Here is a 24,601-nt window from a genome sequence, read left to right on the forward strand (position 1 = left end):
CCAAAACCCACACCGTTATGCCAACAGAAATACGCCCACAGTATCAGGACCCACGAATCACCGCTGCGGTCTTTCAACCGCAGTAAACCATTGGTGGTACACACAGCCGCGCTCGCAATACAAAACTACACCACATTGGACAATTCAAACTGCACACACCTGACACACATACACACACCACACCCACAACACTATAAAACACACACCCACATTACCCACAACCCTTTCAACAAAAAAAAAGATTGCTAACAGAGAGTGAGACAAGCCAGGAGCACCCACTCAATCTGAACCTCAGAACACCATCACCCATACACCATCCACGCACCTCACAGCACACACCACAACACATCACCCCACACATCCTCACACATACCACTCACACCACATCCATGGCACCCCAAATACACCCCAGGTTTTCAGGGAACCCACTCTCCACGAGGCACTTGCAGGTATCCTGGGAGCATACCAACATTTCCAGGAGACCTTGGGCCAGATACTGGCCAAGTTGCAGGAGACCCAGCGGCTGTAGGACGGACAGTACCTGGGGATCAGGGAGGACCTCAAACACATCCACACCATCCTGGTCACCATTGCAGGGGCGCTGGCTGACATAGCCAACACCATGAGGGAGGCAGTGGCACACCAATGGGCCCCTGACACTAGCCACACTGAAGAATAGCCCTCCACCTCTGCTGGTGCTAGTGGACAGGAGGCCCCGCCACTGGAACAACAGGCCACCATACCCCACCCCCTGCAGAAGGAGAACCACCCCACAAATGGTCCCTGCGATCCAGGCAGAAGCCAGAGAACATTGCCAAGACCTCCGCCAGGAAATAAGACTCTTCTGATTGTCACCCTTGTGTCCCACTCTGTTACCCTGTCCACCTTGAACTGCCATTGCTCCCCTTCATATGCCCCCTTGGACAATGCACCTGTGATACAAAGAGACTGGACTCTAACTGGACATTCCTCCACCATCACCCCAGCCCATTGCACACCCCCCTCAACCTCTTAGCACTTAAATAAACACCCTTGGAACAAATACAAGTCTGGGGTCTCACAATTGATTGAAATATGTATTAGTTCAACAATCTGTAAACATTGCAATTCATATGTACCGTTATATATACATAGGTATGACCTGAAGTGGGCAGCAGTAAACACACCAGGAGCCAAAGTGGGGCACAGAGATCTGAAAATAGAGATGCCATAGGGAAATCATGCTGCCATGTCCAATGTCCAACACAAAACTGCAATGTAAAGTGAAGTTACAGTGTCTTACCTGTGTGTCACTGGAAGTACTGCTGTATGAGAGAACTTCTGTTGTCCACATCTTCATCCTCTGCCTCCTCTTCCGCACTGTCCACAGGCTCCACTGCTGCTACAAGATCATCTCCAGGCTCATCCTCCTGCAGAAAAGGCACCTGGCGTCCCAAGGCCATGTTGTGCAACATGCAACGATGAAGTGGCACACCTTCTTGGGTGAGTAGTACAGGGATCCACCAGTCAGATGGAGGTACCTGAACCTGGCCTTCAGGAGGCCGAAGGTTCACTCAATTATCCTCCTTGTTCGCCCATGTGCCTCATTGTAACGTTCCACTTCCCTTGTCCTGGCATTCCTCACTGGGGTCAGTAGCCATGAGAGATTGGGGTAACCAGAGTCACCTGCAAATATCGAGGGATACCTGTTAGCCACACACTCACCCTTAGGGACAACCCCATACCCATACACCAACATATACTGGGTGGGGACCTTGGGCTCACCTATTAGCCACACCCGGTGCCTCTGGAGTTGAGCCATCACATATGGGATGCTGCTATTCCTCAAGATAAAGGCATCATGCACAGAGCCAGGATACTTGGCATTCACATGGGAGATGTACTGGTCCACCAAACACACCATCTGCACATTCAGAGAATAATAGCTTTTTCTATTCCTGAACACTTGTTCATTTCTCCGGAGGGGGACAAATGCTACATGTGTACCATCAATGGCACCAATAATGTCGGTGATATGTCCCAGGGCATAAAAGTCAGCTTTCACTGTGGCCAAATCCTCCACCTGGGGGAATATGATGTAGCTGCGCATGTGTTTCAGCAGGGCAGACAACACTCGGGTCAACACGTTGGAGAACATTGGCTGAGACATCCCTGATACCATGGCCACTGTTGTTTGGAAGGAACCACTTGCCAGGAAATGGAGCACTGACAGGACCTGCATTAGAGGGGGATACCTGTGGCGTAGCAGATAGCTGAAATCAAGGCCCGTATTTATACTTTTTTTGCGGCGCATTTGCGTCGTTTTTTGACGCAAAAACGGCGCAAACTTGCAAAATGCCATTGTATTTTGTAGGTTTGCGCCGTTTTGCGTCAAAAAGCGGCGCAAATGCGGCGCTAAAAAAAGTATAAATACGGGCCCAAGTCTGGCTCCAATTGGGCACACAGTTCTTGGATTGTGGCCCGATCAAGTCTGTAGGTAAGGATTATGTGCCTGTCCTCCATAGTCGCCAGGTCCACAAGGGGTCTGTGCACAGGGGGATGTCTCAATCTCCTATTCCTCCTCAGCGGTTGAACTCTAAGGTGGAAAACGGTGATCAGAGGGTCATATTCACACATATGTTGAAATAAAATGCATTTCTTCCTTTACAGAAACAGTATGTGAATTCGAAAATCAGTTGATGTGCCAATGTCTGCTGTGACGCAGTTAGGTGCCGTGGCCTGTGCCCCCCTGAAATGGTGGCTGCCTGACCTCTGAGGAGAGACAAGTGGAAATGAGGTAATTCCACTGGCGTTGTGCGCCGTTGCGGTCGGCAGTCGATTACCGCTGCGCAACTTCGCATTGGTTATCATTGAGCCCTGTGGGTTTTAGGAGCCAATGCGATGTACGCAGGCAGTGACAGTATGCACCGCTGCGGACATGACTGCCATTTTCTGTCTGTTCAATCACTTGCTACCTGACCCTCAACAGGAGAGGACATATACTGCAAGTGCTGCTGTGACCTGTGTCTGGAAGCGACAATGGCTTGAGTGTCTGGGGAAAGGGCCCCCGCCTTCACTTCGGAGGAGTTGGAGAGACTGCTGGATGGGGTCCTACCCCAGTATACTTCACTCTATAGTCCTCCAGACAAACAGGTGAGTACACAGTGAGCATGATTCGTGGACCACGAATGTATGGAGTGCTGTGTGTGTATGCCTCGTGTGTGGGGGCTGAGGGGTCTTGGGTAGACTGCTGCATGTCTGGTGGGTCAATGTCTTTGCGTAAGGGTATGGGAGGGATATTGTGGGACTTGAGTGTAACAGTCCAGATGGGAGTACTAATCCTTTTTTCTATGCATATTTCCTTGCAGGTCAGCGCCCATCAGAAAAAGGGTATTTGGCGTGCCATCGCAAAGGAGGTGCGAACCCTGGGGGTATTTGACAGACAGAGCACCCACTGCCGCAAACGGTGGAAGGACCTGCGCCGCTGGGCAAGGAAGACGGCGGAGTCCCAGCTGGGGCTGGCCTCCCTATGAGGAAGGGGTGCCCGTCGTTCCCTGACCCCCCTGATGTTCTGCATCCTGGCAGTGGCCTATCCGGAGATGGATGGGCACCTGAAGGCATCACAGCAGCCACAAGGGGGTGAGTACAGTTTCAGAATCATGACTTTGCACGCTTTAAGGTTTTACCTGCGTGGGGGATGTGGCCTGTGGGTGCCCCTAGGCCAGGGTGAACTGGCAGGGTAGGTGCTTTGTTGGGCAGGCTATGAAGCACTCCAACCCCAATAGTGTTATTGGGCATCTACTACTGGGCAGGGTCCTATGGGTTTCAGGTGTGCAGCTAATGGCGTTAGGCATTGTACCCCATGGGCTGGTGACTAGCTGTGTAACTGGTAGTGCATGCCCTAGTGCATAGGGCAGCTCCCTGTTTGTTGTGTACGCCAAGGGTAGTGGTGTGGCTGGCATTGACCAAATGTATACTCTGTCTCTCCCCACTTTTTGGTTAGTCACCCTGTCCTTGTGTGCATTAGCATCATCTGGCGGAGGAGCAGAGGCACCGGCGACGGAGGGAGCTGCATCCCACATGGCCCTGGAGGCCGAATCCACAGACGGTGAGGGCACCAGTGGGACGGAGGGTGAGGGGAGCACCACGACGGAGACAGGAGGGGACACTACAGACAGTGACTCCTCCTCCGATGGAAGCTCCCTGGCGGTGGCGGACACCTCTGTGCCCACCCCAACAACAGGTACAGCCGTCACCCCCGTACCAGCACCACCCTCCCAGCAGCCCCTCAGCGTGTTTCCCGTGCCCGCTCACCCAGGAGGGTGGGCATCTCCTTCGCCCCAGGCACCTCAGGCCCTGCCCCAGTCAGCCCTGCTGCCCTCAGTGAGGAGGCTATTGACCTCCTGAGATCCCTCACTGTTGGGCAGTCAACAATTCTGAATGCCATCCAGGGTGTCGAGAGGCATTTGCAACAAACAAATGCATACCTGGAGGGCATTTACTCTGGCGTGGCGGCCCAACAGAGAGCATTTCAGGCTCTGGCCTCAGCACTGATGGCAGCCATTGTCCCTGTCTCTAGCCTCCCTCCTTCATCTTCTTCTACCCATTCCCAATCCCCTCAACCCCAGCCTATCCCAAGCACACCTTCAGATCAGCATTCACCCAAATCAACACACAGAAGTGGCTCAGGCAAACACAAGCACCACACATCATCCCACAGGCACTCACACAAGCACCATCCAGAAGCAGACACTCCAATATCCACTGCCTCCACTGTTTCCCCCTCCTCCTCCTCATCCACCTCCCTCCCAGTAGCGTCTCCACTCACACCTCAATGCACTACATCCTCATCCACTACCTCCATCACCAGCACGCCTATCACTACACGTCCCTCACTGGCAGTCACCACCCCCACATCCATGCACACGTCCCCTGTGTCCTCTCCCACTGTGTCTGTGACCCATCCTCCCAAAGTACACAGACGCAAACACACACCCACCCAACAGCCATCCACCTCACAACAGCATCCAGCTCATGCACTTGCACCCAAACACAGCAGTCTGACACCTCCTACAACCACTCCCTCTTCCTCCACTCCCAAACCTTCTCCCTCTTCCTGCCCCAGTGTCCCTAAGAAGCTTTTCCTCGCCAGCATTGACCTATTCTCTACCCCTCCCCCCCCCCACATCCTTCACCTCGGGCTAGGGTGGCCAGAACCTAGCCCAGCACCTCAGCCACCAAGTCCACGTCCGCTGTGGTTTCTGGAGCTCTGAGAGGCTCTAAGGAGGCACCCATCAGACCAGCCAGTGTGCCACCAACACCTGCCAAGGACAAGAAGGTTCTGCCACCAGGAAAGAGCAAAAAGGGGAGAGCATCCAGCAAGGAGAAGGAGGCACAACCAGCCAGCAAGGCCAAGGCAAAGACTCCAGCTGGCAGAAGCAAGGAGGCAACACCATCTGCCAAGGGCAGGAAGGGGCACAGAACACCAGCCAGGGCACTTCATCCATCCGAGGCTGCAGGGGAAGGGCTGGAGCCTCCCCCCTCCACTGGCAGCACCACCACCTGCACTGCGGCCGCCACCGACAGCTGCACCGCGGCCAGCACCACCACCTGCACCATCGCAAGCACCGCCGCAAGAAACACTGCCACCAGCTGCAGCAGCCCCAGTGGACAGCCATCCGAGGCTGCAGGAGAAGGGCTGGAGCCTCCCCCCACCACTGGCAGCATCGGCACTGCAACCACTGTACAGCCGCCCCATCATTGGATGGACTGTAGTCATGCATCCATGGTGTGTCATGCATCCTGCCCACAGAAAATCGTGTGGATCTGACACCAAGGTGAGTGACTGAGACCTTGCACACCCCATTTGCTGCATCACTGGGCACCAAGCCTCCTCCAGAACAAGTGGAAGAAGGCATCCACTCACCTTATCCTTGGCAGGATGAAGCACACTGGCAGCAAGCCCCCTCCAGAACCAGTGAAAGAAGGCATCCACTCACCCTATCCTTGGTAGGATGAAGCACACAAGGCACCAAGCCACCTCCAGAACCAGTGGAAGAAGGCATCCACTCACCCTATCCTTGGCAGGATGATGCACACTGGGCACCAAGCCCTCTCCAGAACCAGTGGAAAACCGGCACCCACTAGAGAGACTGTGGCTTTGCACTCCCCAGAACCAAGCAGTGGGCAAACCACCAACTTGAGAGACTGTGGCTTTGCACTCCCCAGGACCAAGCAGTGGGCAAGCCACCCACTTGAGAGACTGTGGCCTTGCACTCCCCAGGACCAAGCAGTGGGCAAACCACCCACTTGAGAGACTGTGGCTTTGCACTCCCCAGGACCAAGCAGTGGGCACTCCACCCACTTGAGAGACTGTGGCTTTGCACTTCCCAGGACATCGCAGTGGGCATGGAGCCCCCTCCAGGAGCAATGGTGTTGTACCATCTTCCGGCTGAGGTGCCCCCCCCTTCCCCGTCCCCCTGAGGCACCTGTGTGTTTTCGACCTGATGCCCCTGCAGTGTTCTCTCCGTATTGAGGCAGAAGTCAAATGTGGGCTTGGCCTATGTGTTTTGGCCCAGTGGGCCACGGACATCTTGAGTGGACATTGTCCCGCTTTTTGTACATATTGTATATTTTGTAAATACTGTTTTTTAATTATTAATGTATTTCTAACTATTTCAAATATAACACTCATTTGACTCAATTACTTATGTCCTTGTGTTGTTCCAGAGGGTTACGGGGTGTATATGTAATGTTGTTGCATGTGTTTGTATGTATGGTGTTGGGGTTGAGGGTGGGGGTGGGGATGTTGCGTGTTGCGTGTGTGTGTCACTCTCTTTTTCCTCCTCCCTTCCCCTATGTGCGAGGTGCAGTACTCACAGTGGTCGTCGTCGCCGCCATTGGTACTCCTGGTATATGAGCAGAAACACCAGCATGGGGAAGACCTGCAGCTCGGGCTCCATGGCATCCTGGTTCTTCCTTGAGTGTCGAGAGGTGAGTGGTTTCCCTTCAAAGTACTGTTTCCGCCGTGCTTTTGATGCCGTTGGCACCGCCCCGGAAAAGCTGGCGGATGGGCGGGTTGTAATGGGGTGGGCGGTACATTGTCTTCCGCCTGTTTGTTGGCGGTTACCGCCGCGGTGTTTGTTGCTACCGCCGTGGCGGTCGGAGTGTTAAAGTGGCTGTATGTGTTGCCGGTTTCCGCCATGGTCATCATTCCATTTTTGTTACTGCCGGCCTTTTGGTGGTATTACTGCCGCTTTAACACCGACCGCCAGGGTTGTAATGAGGGCCTATATAACACTTTGATATAGTATATACAGAGAAAGCTTCCGACATTTACCTTCACACAAACGCAGAACCCAAATGTGCAGTGAGTTAATACCCCCAATGCAAAGCAACCATTTCATGCACTCCTTAAAATTCACTGTACAAAAACACAAAAGAAGGACAAAATGAGACAACATTAGAGAACCAAGCCTTTACTTGCATTCAGGGAGCTCAGAATTGCTGCACGTGTTTTGTCAATCGGGTATCCTCACTAGAGTTCGCCATTCAGGGTGTCGATGGGAGCATAGTTCTGATTCTGCTGTTGATACCCTAGGCAGGGGTCGGCTGGCCCCACCTGAGGGGGAGGGCAGTCTGTTGAGGGGGGCAGGGCGTCTGCCTGATCAGTTCTTAAAAGCAGGCACCTCGGGTCCTTGCACCCGCATGTAAATTGGGACGGGTTCCAATAACCAAATCGTAAGGCCCCCATTCTCGGGCACCCAGTGTGGGACCAAAGGTCCTCCATGGTGCATTGTCCCAACAGAGCCCGCAGCATGATAAATGGCCTCCAGCCAAATGGAAGCTGCCTTTTAGTTCCAGGCTTCCCGTACGCTTGGGACAGTGAAGACCCCATAACTTCCACAACACACGCACAAAATCTACAGATTGCAAAACACCACATCGTGCTGAGTCGCTAGAGGGGGAAGGTTTCACCAATACAACAAGCCATCCCAGTCCATTACTCCCATCTGGGCAATCTTCGTTTAGCTCTTGGCCGGCCTCACCATACAGCAATATTTTTCCTCCTTCTTTCCCTCAAAGTTTTCCAAGGAACAGCCGGGACCCACCGGTCCAAATACGATATGGTCAGAGGGAGAAGGGGGTACTGGGGAAAATGGAGTCCGAAAATATCTGTTGTAGCTCTGAACAGAATAGAATGCAGAAAAATGCTCACCCCGTATCAGGTCTACAAATCAGCCACCACATAAAAGCTTACACACACTGTCTGAGAGGAAGCAATAGTCACAATCTTGGACACCACAATATCAGAGGCACATGGGAGATGCAGAACAATTCTCCAACCCTCTCTGGTTCATGTCAATTAAGATAACAGATCATGCAAAGGTCTAAGGAAGCACCCAAAAGACCATTGAAAAGAAACGTCTAGAAAAAGGGCATAGTCAAAACATCTTTGAGGGTCACGTTGCTTGCCACATGCCGGGTCTAGAGGGGAACACATGTGACCTCAGGGCACTTTACGATCGACAACCAATGTTCATACACACCTCCTCTCCATACATCCCCCACGCAGGTGTAGGTCAAAAACACAGCCCACACCGATGGCACCCCCATGCACACACTAGGAATGGCGACTAGCAACACCAACAGAATGGCAGTTATTATTTAAAATTACCCACACATTCACGAGATACCCACATGCTCACAAGATCACCTTGTAAAAATGATACAGCCATACACCTAGTGAGGCATGGAGAGGGGGGAAGCCCAACAACCCAGAAAATGAATACCTTCATGAACAATAACCCTTTTGTTCTACAGAAATGCAGGAATTCCTAGGAGATGATTGGCGACGACGCATGCAAGGATGTAATTTTTTACTCAAATAACAAAACAAACCTAGCTCTTATCCAACAGGTCTGCAATCGAGCCACCAAGTGAATCACCTTAACTGCGGACCATCATTTTTTCAGCAGCCACATTACTACTCCCAATAGGATCAAGAGCTACAAACTTTTTTCCGAACTATACCACATCAACACTCCCATTAGCATCAAGAATTGTGAACTGCACCACAAACTTTTTTGAACTGTCAAAGCTAAGAAACTCCAACCACCAGAAGGCTACAGACATATTCAGTGGAATTCATCCCAAGATATTCAAAAAGTTATGTATTTTTGCACATGTGTATATCCTTTGTTTGACATGGGTACTGTCGCACCATCCAGTCCATTTCAAAGAACTGCCTAGTCTAATGGACTCCCAACGAGTTCATCCAGAAAAATGCTACCATGCTTGCATAGGGACCTCTCCCATGTTACTTACAATTACATCGAACACAACAAAAGCATTCCACACACACTACACAGTGCCCTTTTACAAAACACATGGGATTAGCACATGACCGCTGTGCGTTCCAAGACATCAGCCAGGTCCTGTTACATCTGTTCACTGATACTGCATGCAGTAGACACAGATAGTCTTTATTTGTCCCAAGAGATAGCAGCGAAAAAGCAAAATGCCTTCCCCACTTATATCTATGTGGGTTTAGGTCCAAGATACAACCCAGCAGAGTAGAACCCCACAGGGTAGAAGTAAATCTAACCCACTACGAGACCAATCCCACAGCACTATACCTTCTCACTGAGCATAGCGATAGCCACACTGAGCCAGATAGGATGTGCAGAAAGGGTGCAATAGGGAAGGGCACTGTTTGTGCCCGAGTTTTTCATGAAAAGAGATTCTTGGAGATAGCAAAACCACCAAACCAATACACAAATAAATCCACTCCTGCTTCCATCTGTGGTCCAAGGGTGGCCCTTAGCATATCTGGGGCTGTCTTTGTTAATAACATGTGGACCCCAGACACAGAGTTTCAGTGTAGGGTCATCCACCTCGATGATACAAAGGGAAATTAGTCTTGTAAGGGAGGGTTGAATAAAAGCACAGATACCCATTGCCAGGAGATCTGGGATATTGCGATAGATAGGTGTATGTGGACGGAAGGAAAGGGACAACCCCTAATTGTATGGAAACTCATGCTGTTTTCCTTATGTTTCAGAGGCAAAGAAGCAATTCCGCTGGGTACAAATGAAAACTGTGGCACAATCTTACACATTCCAGACATGTAATGGGGCACCTCCATGCTAATGGACACTTACTGGCAATGCAACATGTCGGCCTATACTTGGCTCATCCCCAAATGTTGTGGCCTCTGCTCCCTCATCACCATACAAACTCTGACCCTGGTCATTCCCAGAGAAGATCTGTCAGAACTGTACAAACACCCGCTAAGGAAGAAAACATTTCTGTTGCATCAGGCTCCAGAAAAAAGAACTGCTGATTAGTTTGGCTGGGCTCAGAACAAAGACATTCCAGAGCTATTCAGACTGTTCTCTGACACACAAATATCAGCAGGAGGGTCCATATCCTTCTTCACCAGGCAGACTAAAGCTAGCACCCCCTGTTTGCCAATAACCAGGTGGGAAATTCTCAAATTGCTGTACAACATTGATGCCGGCCTATGAAGTGATCAAGGAAGAACTAAGAGCCATCCTCCTCATGGTGATGCAATGGAGGGTGCGTGTGTGTGTGAGGATTGGTGCATCCTGTTGCACATTTATACCTGTCCATGATATGGACAATGGAACTCTGACTCTTGCCATCCAAGTACTGCATCGATTACAAAAAGACATGCATGAAGAGGGGGGTGCCCCTGAGCAGGAGTGGTTCACGAACTGGTTCTCCTGGCTCCCGCAGTGACTGAACAGTCTGTGCACGTTATTGTTGCCCATTTTCATGTTTACTGTTTTTGTGTGGTTTCCTGCAAGTGGGGGTTTCTTGCTGTACCAAAGCAGTCCTCAAACTGGGTACAATGCAAGTGGTTAGGGAAGTAATAGTATGTAAAACCGAAACCCCTACTAATGTGACAGTCATGAAGTATGGATTAGATGGTGTAGTTGAAAATTCAACTGGGGGAATGCTAATATGGGGAAAGTTGATGATGATGTGCACCATGACACAATCACTTATACCAACCAAATCACATCACTATTAGCTGATCCACCCAACATGAACTCTCCTTCAACCCCGACTCCAAGGTATGTGGTCAGGCAGACTCTGAGACCTAGGCCTGAGAATACTGACTGACATGTCACAGGTGGGGCAGCAAATAGCTGGCAGACAAACGTGCGAACAGGAAACTCAGATAGTCAGCAGCACTGCAATGGTCCCAGGAGATTGCCCCCATAAAGCACACATGGCTGAGGGGTGCATGCAACCCCAGACACCATAAAGTCAGATGCCACATGAAGGTAGGAACTCGCAGACAATCAGAACACAGAGATCACGGGTCCCTCAGGCCGAATATCTGGACACGTTACTGGCTGGCCCACATTGTGTCCACGCAAGATCAAGACCCACCTTCCTTTGCTATCAGGACCTTATTTATGACTCCATGACAACTGTTCACATTCTTCATCCCGAAAAGGAATGATGTAATTGTTTTATTGTACCAAAGAAATGCATAAAACACGAAAATCTCAATAGGGGATGCAAATTCTCGCTCAAGTTCGCCAACTTAATGCTGGCGAGCCACCCATGAGAAAAAACTCTGCCATGCTGTGGTTGGCAGAGTTTTGCCGGAACATGGGCAAAACTCTCTGAACTCTGCCGGCGGAGTGGAATTTTTCACCCCCACCAAACCTTGACACCTTTTCCTTTACATGTTTACAGGACGTCAGTTCCTTGGAGAGAGAAAGCAAGGCTTAAAGATGGGAAAAAAAGAGAAAGACGGTTAAACATTTTTCATTTTTCGATGGCAAACTGATTACATCTCTCCAGGACACCACTCGTCATGATATGTGAAAAAGAGAAAGACGAGGAGGTGATAAAAGTAGGCCATAAAGATCGTCTCTCTCAAAGTTGCCGATCTGAATTTTACAAATGGAAGGAATGCTAATACCAGTTGTACAAACAAAAAAGAGAATATGTTTTAAATCCTAGCTTCAGTTGCAATGTAGCTCTTATGACAAAGTTGGCAAGACGTTCCACACATCCATAAACACTGGCAACGTAGATGTGTAATTTCATTACCGTGTAAAATGAACGTGCCACGTGACCCATGTATATATAAATATATATATATAAAATTGTTTTTTTTCTTCAGAAAAACGAGAGAAGCGGTTGCTATTGTTTTTAACCACTTGCCTAACCTTTATTTTTATAAAGTTGTTGTCCATTCTGTACTCACTTTTCGCTTGACTGCACTGGCTTGATGGCTTTACAAAGGAGCATTTTACATTCCGAAGAGCTTGCATTCTTTGATTGTGATTAAGTTGCGTGGCATGTGGAACAGCATTCACTAAACAATTTGGGCTCCTCTTCAAGCAGTTGGTCAGACATATTTCTTTGACTTTGCCTCCTATACGGACCATTTTTCAAAGAGATGCGCTATTGTTCACAGTTGCCAACCGGTTGGTTTTGTACAATGGAGACGGGTTAAAGGAGTAGAGGGTTAGGTCATGAGCGTTCAGAAATTAAGTGCATGTAAACAGGTTCCTGCTTTTTTCTGTTTTTAAAAAAAAACAATTATCAAGATTTTATAGGGAGAAATATGCAGCATTACAATGTAGTGTACAAATGAACAGGGAGACGTTTTATTGAGCTTTCAAATTTTACCCTTTTTACTGTACACAGGAAATATTACGCTAGAGGTGTTTGTGAAGTGCCCATCTTCCACTGGTGCATCAATGAGCCTTGTGAAGAGTGAATAAGTGAAGGATTGCATAAATGAATTAATATTGCAAAGCACACAGTTATCATTAGGACATACAGATTATCACAAACATTTTCTCAGGGGCCAACATTATGGTGTGTGGTGGTTCCAAGGGCCACATTAATGAGGTGGGCAAAAGGTTGTGGGGTATGTGTGTAAGGTTGCTGTACAGGAATGGAAGCATGTATATGGTGTGGAGAGTGAGTCGTGGAATTATTTTAGGATTTCATTCTATACGGCCCTCTAAATTAAACCCCTAGAACGTAGTAGAGGCACAGATTTGGCAATACTGTGCTATTCTGTATCTGAGCCAGTATCCCTCTACCGCACCATAGGGTAAGCCTTCTCTGTTTGCTTGCTATTTAATTGGAATGAAATAGAATTGCACAATGCAAAACTAGAAAACATGTAATCAATCCTGGCTTCCCCACTTGACCAAATTGTGTGATCCTAGGCAATTGTTTTATGTCACTTTGCCTCCTTTTTCTTCATTATCACATATACGAGCACCATGAAATACATGAGCTCAGGATGAGCACTGCACAAAACCTTCTCTTGTGCTTGATTTAATAAACAATAATGTTGTCCAGTGATAATGACAATTTAGCCACCTAGAGGGGTTCATAAGACAACTGACTTGCCTGTTAATTCACTGTTGTCATTATTGTCAGGGTTGGGGAGGCATGAACTTTCTACGGTCATGTTTGAAAACTATTACTTTAAAAAACACTTCTCAATGCACTGATATTATCTGATGTACGGATGTACCAAGGTGAAACGCTTCTGCATGTTAATGAAATGCACTTGTTTCAATTTTGAAGAGAATCAATCACATTTTTACATGTTTGTTGCAATATGTCTTTAAAATAAATTTTATGTTATAATAAGTGGCTTTGTAGAGCATGGCTTGTCACCTGAGAAAGTATCCAGGTGCTGAGCAGGTGTGTGGGAGTAAGACAGAACCTGAGTTTCAGGATATCACTGCAGGTCCCCCATGGTTATCGGTTAGTTGAAGAGCCATGACTTCAGCCTCTTTCGGAGCTCAAAAAGTAAGGACTAGGCCCTATTGTGTTGGGGGAGGTGGTTCCAGGTCTTTGCTGCTATGAATGAGAACAAACAACCTCAAGTTCTGCTTCTGTGGATGTGGGGGGGGGGGTGATAGTGATGCTGAGCATAGTTGTCTGGTGGGTTGATGGAAGAGTAGGCAGTGGTTGAGGTATCTGGGTCCTATGTAATGTAGTGCCTTGAATGTATGGGTGAAAAGTTTGAACTGCCAGCATTTCTGGATGGGAAGCCAGTGTACCTCTCTGAGGTGCGGTGTGATGTGGGTGCAGTGAAGGAAGTTGAGGATGAGTTTTGCAGCAGCATTTTGGGTGGTTTGAAGTCTTCAGAGTAGTTGTGTTGAGATTCCTGCGTAGAGTACATTGCCATAGTCAAGTCTGCTTGTGATGAAGGTCTGCATAATAGTGCATCCGGTATTCAGTGAAAGCAACTTGTAGATCTTCTGCAGCATGCATAGGATGTGGAAGCAAGAGGAGGTGATGGCATTGATCTGTGATGCCACAGAGAGTTTGTTGTGCAGGAAAAGTCCTAGGTTTCAGCTGTGGTCCATTGTGGTGGATGTGGATCCTAGGTCCTTGGACCATCAGGTGGGGTCCCAGGGTGAGCTCTTGTTCCCGAAGATCATTACTTCAGTCTTGTCAATGTTGAGATTCATGCATTTTTCATGCATCCAGGTGGCCAAGCAGGTCATGTAGTTTGGGAAGTTGGTTTTGGTGCTGGTGGTTTCATCAGTTAGAGATAAGATGAGCTGTGTGTCATCGGCATAGATGATACTGATTCCGTGAGTCTTGATGATGTTCGCCAATGGTGTCATGTACATGTTGAATATAGTGGGGCTGAGTAAGGAGGCTTGCTGGATGCTGCAGAGAAGTTCCTCAGGCTTTGAGGTGAATAGTTGGAGTCTTACACATTGAGTTCTTCCTGTGAGCAATGAGGATAACCATTTGTGTGCTGGTCCATATATTCCTTTTTTGCAAAGTCTCATGATGAAAGTGAGATGGGAAACAGTGTCAATGTCTGCAGAGAAGTTGAGTAGGATGAGAGCTGTGGTTTGTCTTAGGTAGAGGATGGTGCAGATGTTGTCCGTTGCTGTGAAAAGGCCAATTTTGGTGATGTGTTTGTGGAGATGGCCTGATTCAGAGCTGTCCAGAAGTTGGTGGAGTTTGAGGTGGCTGGAGAGTTGCTTGTTGACTGCTTTCTCCATGACTTTGGCTGGGAATGGTAGGAGTGAGATGGGGCAGTAGTTGCTGAGTTCCTTGGGGTTGGCCAATGGTTTCTTCAGACCGTTGACCTCTGCACGTTTCCAGCTCTCCGGCAAAGTAGCTGTTTTTAGGGAGGTGTTAATGATGGATGTGATAGTATCACTGATCCCGGTTCCTCCTAGGTTGTAGATGTGGTGGAGGCACGGGTCTGTGGGGGCCCCTGAGGGGACCATCTTCATGACAGCGGCTCAGCTTTTGTTGGTAAGTGCTTTCACCATCAGGTGTTCAATCTTGATGGTTAGCTGTCCGATGAGGTGTAATGGGTTGGGCTGGCGATTGAAGTTGCTCTAGGTCTTGGATATTTTGTCATGGAAGCAGTTAGAGAGGCTATTGCAGAGTGTTTGGAAGGGGGTGATAGTGTTCTTTGCAGCTACTGGGTTGGAGATTTGTTTTCCGATGGAGAATAATTCTTTGCTGTTGTTGGAGTTGGTTTCTATTATCAGTGCCAGGGTCTTTTTCTTTGTTTTTCTCAGCTGCCGGTGGTAGTGTCTGAGTGCATCCTTATAGGTGGTTCAAGCTGTGGTCTCTCAGTTAGTTCTCCATTTCCTCTCCAGTTGCTTGCAGAGGTGCTTGGATTCTCTGAGGTCGTCATTGTAGCAACTGGCTTGTTTGTTGGCTCTTCTTTGTTTGGTGTTCTTGATAGGTGCGAGGGTGTTTGCTCAGTCTGTAATCCAACTGTTAAATTGCCATATATTGCTGTTTAGATTTTTTTGTGGTGTCTGGTTGGTTGGGGTGGGTTGAGGTGTTGCGATGTAGAAGTGTATGATGGAGTAGTCTGTCCTTGTGAGTGGTGTGGTTTGGCTGAGTTTCACCTTGCCGTTAGAGGAGAAAATAGGGTCCAGAGTGTATCTGGCATTGTGTTGTAGGCCCTGGGAGAGCTGGGCGAGTCTAATGTTCTGCAGGCTGTTGAGCAGGTTTGTGGAAATGGGGTATGTGAGGTCGTCCAAGTGGAAGTTGAAGTCTGATGGAGAGTGGGACGATGAGGTCAGTAATGAGGTCCTGGGGGTTGGTATGCAAGGGTTCCTATGATAGTGGTTCTTTCATTTGTCTGTAGCTTGAAGTGCATGTATTACATGAAGGGGGTGTTGGGGTCTGTGAGTGTGGTACACTTGATGGCATGGTAAAGAGGGAAGGGGAGAGCAGGGGAAGGACAGAGGTGGGAGAAGCAAAAGGCTCACAGGGCAGAGCGGAGTAAAAGAGGAGTGAGAGGAGTATGGAATGGAGCTAAAAGTAAATGTGGACAAAAAGATAAGAAGTAGAATCAAATGGAGCAAAAAGGCACAGGCGAGATGGAGTACAACATAGAGGCAAATCAAGAAAAAGAGGCACAGGGCAGAATGGAGCAAAAGTAGAGCCAAATCAGGAAAGAGATAAGAAAACAGATTCAAAAGGAGCAAGAAGACACAGGGCGGAACAGAGTAGAAAGTAATGACAAAAGAAGAGAGGATGAAAGTAAAATTATATGGAGAGAGAGAGAGGCAAGAGGCAGAAGGGGAAAGGGAAACCCCAGCAGAGGAAGCAGGCACAAGAGCAGAAACAAATTGGTGGAAACTGCCTGGAAGAGCAGCAGTGATGGTAGTGACAGCTGAGGCGAGGATCCGGTCGGAGGACCAGTCTAGCTAGGGGAGAGGTGGCTGGAATCTAGGCTCTCACCTACCTGGACTGTAGGTGTTCCTAAAGTTAAATTGTGCAGGATACTTGGATTGCTACTTTTCTTTTACTGCAGTTAACTGGTAAATAAAACCTTGCTCATTAATTTAACATCTTTCTGAAATTTAGTTCTCTGTGGTTATGGTTAATAAGGAGGTTGTTTTCGAATTCTGTGGTTGTTTTTCTGGGTATTGTGGTTGTTATGTTTGCTGGTTTGTTGGTGTGGTTACTGTGGTTGTTGTTGTGGGAGTTGCTGTGGTTGTTTGTGTTGTGACTGTTGTTGGTGCTGTTCTGATTTTTGATGTCTGTGTTATTGATGTGATTGTGGATCTTGCTACTGTGGTTGTTAGTTTGCATGTGTTTATAGGTCTTGTTTTTCTTAGTTTGGGTGTGGTTATAGTAATTGCTGCTGCTGTTGTGGGTGTGGTTGTACATATGGCTGTTGCTATTGTGATTGTTGTTGTGGCTCTTTGTCGGTATTGTGGGTGTCATTGTGTTGCTGTTTTGTGCAATATTGTTGTATTTGTTGTTATCAATGTGAGTACTGGTGGTGGTGTTAATATTAGTGTTGCTGGTGTTGGTAATTTTGATGTTGGTGTTGGTGATGTTGGTTTTGCTGGTTTTAATGCTGACATTATTGTTACCTCGTGTGTATGTGTAATGTTGGAAAGTGCGCAGAAGCATAATAGGATGGCATTGCACAGGTGTGTCAGTGTGTTCCGCATAGTGGTATAGGATGTGTTAGAAATGGGGTCTTTGGATGTAACCAACAATATGCTATCTGATTGGCATTGGTGCCACAATGGACTTGCAGCAGATCGGTGAAGAAATTGAGCTGTGCATTTTGTTCATGAATATTGCTGTTTGGGAGTGATACTTGGCCTTCTGTATAAAGTATAATGTTCTGGAGGTTAGGTGACAAGCTGGCGTTGGTTCATCCTAGTTGTTCTGTTTTGTTGATGCTCTTCAGTTGAGATAAAACTTCAGTGCTGTATTTTGAATGTTTCACTTCAAGTGTAGTTAGCATTAATTTCTTCATTTTTGTAGCAGTTGATCATGGAATAGACCTCCTTCTTGACATTGTTGTTTCTTAAGTGGCAACTGGGGATAGGTTTCATAACCAGCTTTCAGAGTTATTTCAGGACTTTTGTTCGTCCTTGTAAACTTTGAGGACAGTGCCCCATATCCTGCACACAAAAAACTATTGTTTCGGGCTTATTCCTTTTTGCATGTGTGCTGCAGAATAAGCCTTTTTGAATAACACATGAAAGGGGAAGTAATGAGATAAAATAAATATATTTATCCTCATTACCCCAGCCTCGGATATGCTCACCATTTTGGAACTAACCTAGGTTTACAGACTTTAGTAAATCTGGGTTTGAGTCAAAATACATGGGTGGATGTACAGAAATGCCCATCTCCACCTCTGTAACGCCTCCCCAACACAAAGTAACACAAAGCAGCACTATTTGCTGCATTGCTTTACTTTTTTTTTACAAAGCCACACAAACCGAGCTTTGGTTGGCTTTGTAAATCCCGAACTGTAATTTGCCTAGTGGCTGCACCAGAAAAGTAGGGCTCTCAGAATGCAAAATATTAGTAAATCTGGTCCATGATTTTAAGATTTAGGGCCGAATTTAAGAAAAGTGGTGCTGCATCCAATGCACCGTCACTTTTCTTGCACCCACCTGGGCCCCCTAAGGCCACCATGTGTGTGTCGTATTTATGATACGGTATTGGGGAAAAATAGCCACATTAGCATAAAAAAATGACACTAATGTGAACTAGGCCTTCCTAAATTTGGGCCTCAGTGTGCAAAGTGAATGGCAGTATGGTGGTCTGTGTTTATTGGTGTTGGGGAGGGAGCCACTCAATTCAGTTTTGTTTTGGACTGTGTTTTAGGGTCAGAAACACGTTGGTCTCCAAGACCACTCCCTGGGGAAATCTCACTACCATCTAGCCCCCTGTCCTCAAGTGAGACATCGTGGTCAGCTAATCTTCAAGAAGTAATCCAGAACTGAAATAGTAAGATTGGCGGCTTGTCTCACATTAGCCTGTGGGGTCAGGTGGGCTTGTGCTGTCATCGAGGACTTTGTAGGACATAAATAATCATTGCGGAAAGGGGGAACACAGATGTTGTGTTTGTTCATCCTTTCAGACACAAAAACGGCACCTCTAGTTTTGTATGTTAATTTGTTGTATTATTGTATAAATAGTGCATGGAGGTAAAATAATGGTGCAAAATTAAAGACAGTTTCTTAGTCCACTCACGCAAGCTTAATTTAATTCTCTGAATACTAATTTCAGCAGAAACTTGATCACAGAGTTAGTTCACCTTTAGCTTAATAATAATAATAATACATTGTTCAAAACCATCTGAATAAGTATGCTCTTCGAGGAAAGAGGATCTGTTGTTTTCTTTCGTTTTGGAACCTCTTTGTTTCCTGATAGGGTCATGCCAAAAAGCCATGGAAATGGTGAAGAAAAATCCTATACAAAGATTATGTAACATAACCTTTAGTAATTAGGGAAAACTTTGAGTTGGAAAGCTATCCCAAGTGGGAGACTATCCGAAGGCATTCCTCCCATTACTGTATTTGATTTAATGCTTAATTGGTATGCCTAGGCGTAGGACATTGCTTGATATGTCGCAGGACCAAAGCTATACCTCACTGGCAAGGTCTAATGGGGTTGAAATCAGTTTTGTGTTCGCTTATGCTGGGGTCCCCTCCTGGCCGTTCGGGATGGACTATTCCCATGAATAGCACGGTCAGTATTAATTTGCATAAGACAGGCCTCTTTCAAGTGTGGCAGAGTTAGTAAAATGATGGTTTGGAATTGCCAGTGGTTAGACTATTTGCATGCATTTGTCTCATTACCTTTTGTGTTTTTTTTAACAAAATGTAGTTAGTCCTCCTCACTCTCTGAGTATTTCTATGATAATTCAGATAGTCGTTTGGTGGACTTGCTTCCCAGAATATTTATTTAAATTTAAATGTTTTTGTAAGTGCACCATATGTCACATTTCACCCTGTTCAATAAAGTCAGAGTTAAAGCCGACATTCTTCAATCACTATTTGAGCATTCTGTTTCTAGAAGTTTCTGAACTGTGGAGATTTTACTTCTCCCAATACAATAAATTTGTGTGTGCTCCAGGGGGCAGGGGCCTATATTCACAGGGATCACCAAGCATGATTATCATTTGAGGCATCATTGGCGAATTCGGTGAGAGATGGTTGAATGATTAGTTCTCATGAAGATGTACTGGATGACAATTTCCTTTAGCTACTATGGCCTGCTGCTCCAGTAGGCTGAGTGAATCATGCAGAGAGTTCTAAATTATATCTTGGTATACTGTTGTTTGTGTTTTCGGCCATTATAAATGGATACTGGTGGCCTGGTTTTAGAGTCTTTCCAACATGTCCATGGAGTAGATCACATTTCCATATTCTAGGCATGCTGATAGCGTGCACCTCATTGTTTCTAACCAGTAAGAATGGAGAGTTGTGTGCTGATATCTTTACTACAACGCTGATGTAAAAAAAATACATATACCCAAGTTCCTGTCTGTGGTGTAGGTTTCCGATCCACACAGGCGGTCATTTAAAATGACCATTTTATAGAAACATTCTTATAAATAATGACAACCAAAGAAATAAGAAAGAATAATGTAGTGTCACTGTTGTGATAACTTCCATTCATGTTTACCACTCTCACATTCACAACAGTCCAAAGAGGGCAGATGTTCTTGTAAAAGTTTGAATTTATGATAACCCTGAAAATGTTCAATTTGTCAGAGCTATTTGTGCATGTTGAACTCTGAAAAATGTGGTGATTTTGCTGGACAACATGTAAAGCTTAGCCATTAAATTGTTTAATGGCATGGTTGCTTCCCTCTGAGCATGGCCAAAGAGCTTGTTCATGGTTTTGTTTGATTTTATTTATTTATTTTTTGATCTATAATAATAAGACTTTATTCGGTATGAAATAATTCAACCCTTAGATTACGTAGACAACAATAAATAGACCATAATATCAATAAAACAATAAAATAACAATAATCATAATATTAAAAACGAATAAAACCTCGTTACCAAGGATAATAGTCTAAACATTTCTTAACCCGTTGAATGCGGGCGTCGGCCACTGGCCGACGCCCACACTCCCTCCCTGGTGCGGGTCACGACCAGTGGCCGACACCAGGGAGGGGGTTAAAAATCCTCCGGTGCAATGCACCGGAGGATTATTATTTTTTTTTTTTCACCGTAGGAGACGCGGAAGAGCTTCCGCGTCTCCATCCCAAACCCCCTCCCGCTCCCTTATGACGTCAGCGCGCCTCGAGGCGCGCTGACGTCACATTTTTTCCCCACCGGAGAAGGAGAGATGGAGGTAAGCGTTCTTTCCTTCTCCGGTGGGGAAAAAATGGCCAAAACGGCCTCCCCAGATGCCAGGGAGGCATCGATGGAAAGGGGAGGCTCTCCCCTTTCCATCGATGCCTCCCTGGCACCGTTTCCTGGCCGTGGATCGCAGCGCGGCTGCGATCCACGGCCAGGAAACGCCCCTAGGCACCAGGTATCTTCTTTGGGGGGGGTCGGCCCCCTCGTAAAAGGGCCACCCCCCCCCCTGGCAATATTTAAATTATTGACACTGTTTTGGGGGGCGATCGCGCCCCCACAAAAAAAAAAAAAAGAAAAAAAGAAAAAAAAAATGGCGGCGTCGGCCCTTGGAACACGGGCCGACCCCAGGGGAAAAAAAAAAACGTCGTTTTGCCTGGGGAGGCCGATCGCCCCCCCAGGGTAAAAAAAAACAAAAAAAAACAAATTGTTGGTGGTCAGCCCTTAGGGTGACCATCAATGGGGCCATTTTTTTTTTTATACATGTGTGCTTTGCCGAGGGCAAGCACACATGTATAAAAAGAAAAAGATTTGTGACATGAGTCTCATATATATGTGGATATATATATATATGGGATTCCCCTAGGTCTCTAGTTTTCAAAAATGTACAGGTTTGGTAGGTTTCCCTAGGTGCCGGCTGAGCTAGAGGCCAAAATCTACAGGTAGGCACTTTGCAAAAAACAGCTCTGTTTTCTGTGATGTGTCCAAGTTGTGTTTTGGGGCATTTCCTGTTGCGGGCGCTAGGCCTACCCACACAAGTGAGGTATCATTTTTATCAGGAGACTTGGGGGGACGCTGGGTGGAAGGAAATTTGAGGCTCCTCTCAGATTCCAGAACTTTCTGTCATCGAAATGTGAGGAAAACTTGTTTTTTTAGCCACTTTTTGAGGTTTGCAAAGGATTCTGGGTAACAGAACCTGGTCAGAGCCCCGCGAGTCACCCCATCTTGGATTCCCCTAGGTCTCTAGTTTTTAAAAATATACAGGTTTGGTAGGTTTCCCTAGGTGCCGGCTGAGCTAGAGGCCAAAATCTACAGGTAGGCACTTTGCAAAAAACAGCTCTGTTTTCTGTGATGTGTCCACGTTGTGTTTTGGGGCATTTCCTGTCGCGGGCGCTAGGCCTACCCACACAAGTGAGGTATCATTTTTATCGGGAGACTTGGGGGGACGCTGGGTGGAAGGAAATTTGAGGCTCCTCTCAGATTCCAGAACTTTCTGTCACCGAAATGTGAGGAAAACTTGTTTTTTTAGCCACTTTTTGAGGTTTGCAAAGGATTCTGGGTAACAGAACCTGGTCAGAGCCCCGCGAGTCACCCCATCTTGGATTCCCCTAGGTCTCTAGTTTTCAAAAATGTACAGGTTTGGTAGGTTTCCCTATGTGCCGGCTGAGCTAGAGGCCATAATCTACAGGTAGGCACTTTGCAAAAAACAGCTCTGTTTTCTGTGATGTGTCCACGTTGTGTTTTGGGGCATTTCCTGTCGCGGGCGCTAGGCCTACCCACACAAGTGAGGTATCATTTTTATCGGGAGACTTGGGGGGACGCTGGGTGGAAGGAAATTTGAGGCTCCTCTCAGATTCCAGAACTTTCTGTCACCGAAATGTGAGGAAAACTTGTTTTTTTAGCCACTTTTTGAGGTTTGCAAAGGATTCTGGGTAACAGAACCTGGTCAGAGCCCCGCGAGTCACCCCATCTTGGATTCCCCTAGGTCTCTAGTTTTCAAAAATGTACAGGTTTGGTAGGTTTCCCTAGGTGCCGGCTGAGCTAGAGGCCAAAATCTACAGGTAGGCACTTTGCAAAAAACAGCTCTGTTTTCTGTGATGTGTCCACGTTGTGTTTTGGGGCATTTCCTGTTGCGGGCGCTAGGCCTACCCACACAAGTGAGGTATCATTTTTATCGGGAGACTTGGGGGGACGCTGGGTGGAAGGAAATTTGAGGCTCCTCTCAGATTCCAGAACTTTCTGTCATCGAAATGTGAGGAAAACTTGTTTTTTTAGCCACTTTTTGAGGTTTCCAAAGGATTCTGGGTAACAGAACCTGTTCAGAGCCCCGCGAGTCACCCCATCTTGGATTCCCCTAGGTCTCTAGTTTTCAAAAATGTACAGGTTTGGTAGGTTTCCCTATGTGCCGGCTGAGCTAGAGGCCATAATCTACAGGTAGGCACTTTGCAAAAAACAGCTCTGTAATTTGTCAAAAAATGGGATGTGTCCACGTTGTGTTTTGGGGCATTTCCTGTCGCGGGCGCTAGGCCTACCCACACAAGTGAGGTATCATTTTTATCGGGAGACTTGGGGGAACATAGAATAGCAAAACAAGTGTTATTGCCCCTTATCTTTCTCTACATTTTTTCCTTCCAAATATAAGAGAGTGTGTAAAAAAGACGTCTATTTGAGAAATGCCCTGCAATTCACATGCTAGTATGGGCACCTCGGAATTCAGAGATGTGCAAATAACCACTGCTCCTCAAAACCTTATCTTGATCCCATTTTGGAAATGCAAAGGTTTTCTTGATACCTCTTTTTCACTCTTGATATTTCAGCAAATGAATTGCTGTATACCCAGTATAGAATGAAAACCAACTGCAGGGTGCACCTCATTTATTGGCTCTGGGTACCTAGGGTTCTTCATGAACCTATAAGCCCTTTATATCCCCGCAACCAGAAGAGTCCAGCAGACAAAACGGTATATTGCTTTCAGAAATCTGACATCGCAGGAAAAAGTTACAGAGTAAAACATAAAGAAAAATGGCTGTTGTTTTCAGCTCAATTTCAATATTTTTTTATTTCAGCTGTTATTTTCTGTAGGAAAACCTTGTAGGATCTACACAAATGACCCCTTGCTGAATTCAGAATTTTGTCTAGTTTTCAGAAATGTTTAGCTTTCCGGGATCCAGCATTGGTTTCACACCCATTCCTGTCACTAACTGGAAGGAGGTTGAAAGCACCAAAAATAGTAAAAATGGGGTATGTCCCAGTAAAATGCCAAATTTGTGTTGGAAAATGTGGTTTTCCGATTCAAGTCTGCCCGTTCCTGAAAGGTGGGAAGATAGTGATTTCAGCACCAGAAACCCTTTGTTGATGGCATTTTCAGGGAAAAAACCACAAGCCTTCTTCGGCTGCCCTTTTTTCCCATTTTTTTGGAAAAAACGAAATTTTCACTGTATTTTGGCTATTTTCTTGGTCTCCTCCAGGGGAAACCACAAACTCTGGGTACCATTAGAATCCCTAGGATGTTGGAAAAAAAGGACGCAAATTTGGCGTGGTTAGCTTATGTGGACAAAAAGTTATGAAGCCCTAAGCGCGAACTACCCCAAATAGCCAAAAAAGGGCTCAGCACTGGGGGGGAAAAGGCCCAGCAGCTAAGAGGTTAAAGAAACTCTACATTACTACGGCAAGTAATAGCTCCCCTCAAAAACAATCCCAACCCCCTCCACACCAATGCATCTGAAGCCATTTGCAGCCACATAAAAGCAGGACGA

Source organism: Pleurodeles waltl, chromosome 2_2, assembly GCF_031143425.1.
Source record: "Pleurodeles waltl isolate 20211129_DDA chromosome 2_2, aPleWal1.hap1.20221129, whole genome shotgun sequence".
Classification (NCBI taxonomy): Eukaryota; Metazoa; Chordata; class Amphibia; order Caudata; family Salamandridae; genus Pleurodeles; species Pleurodeles waltl.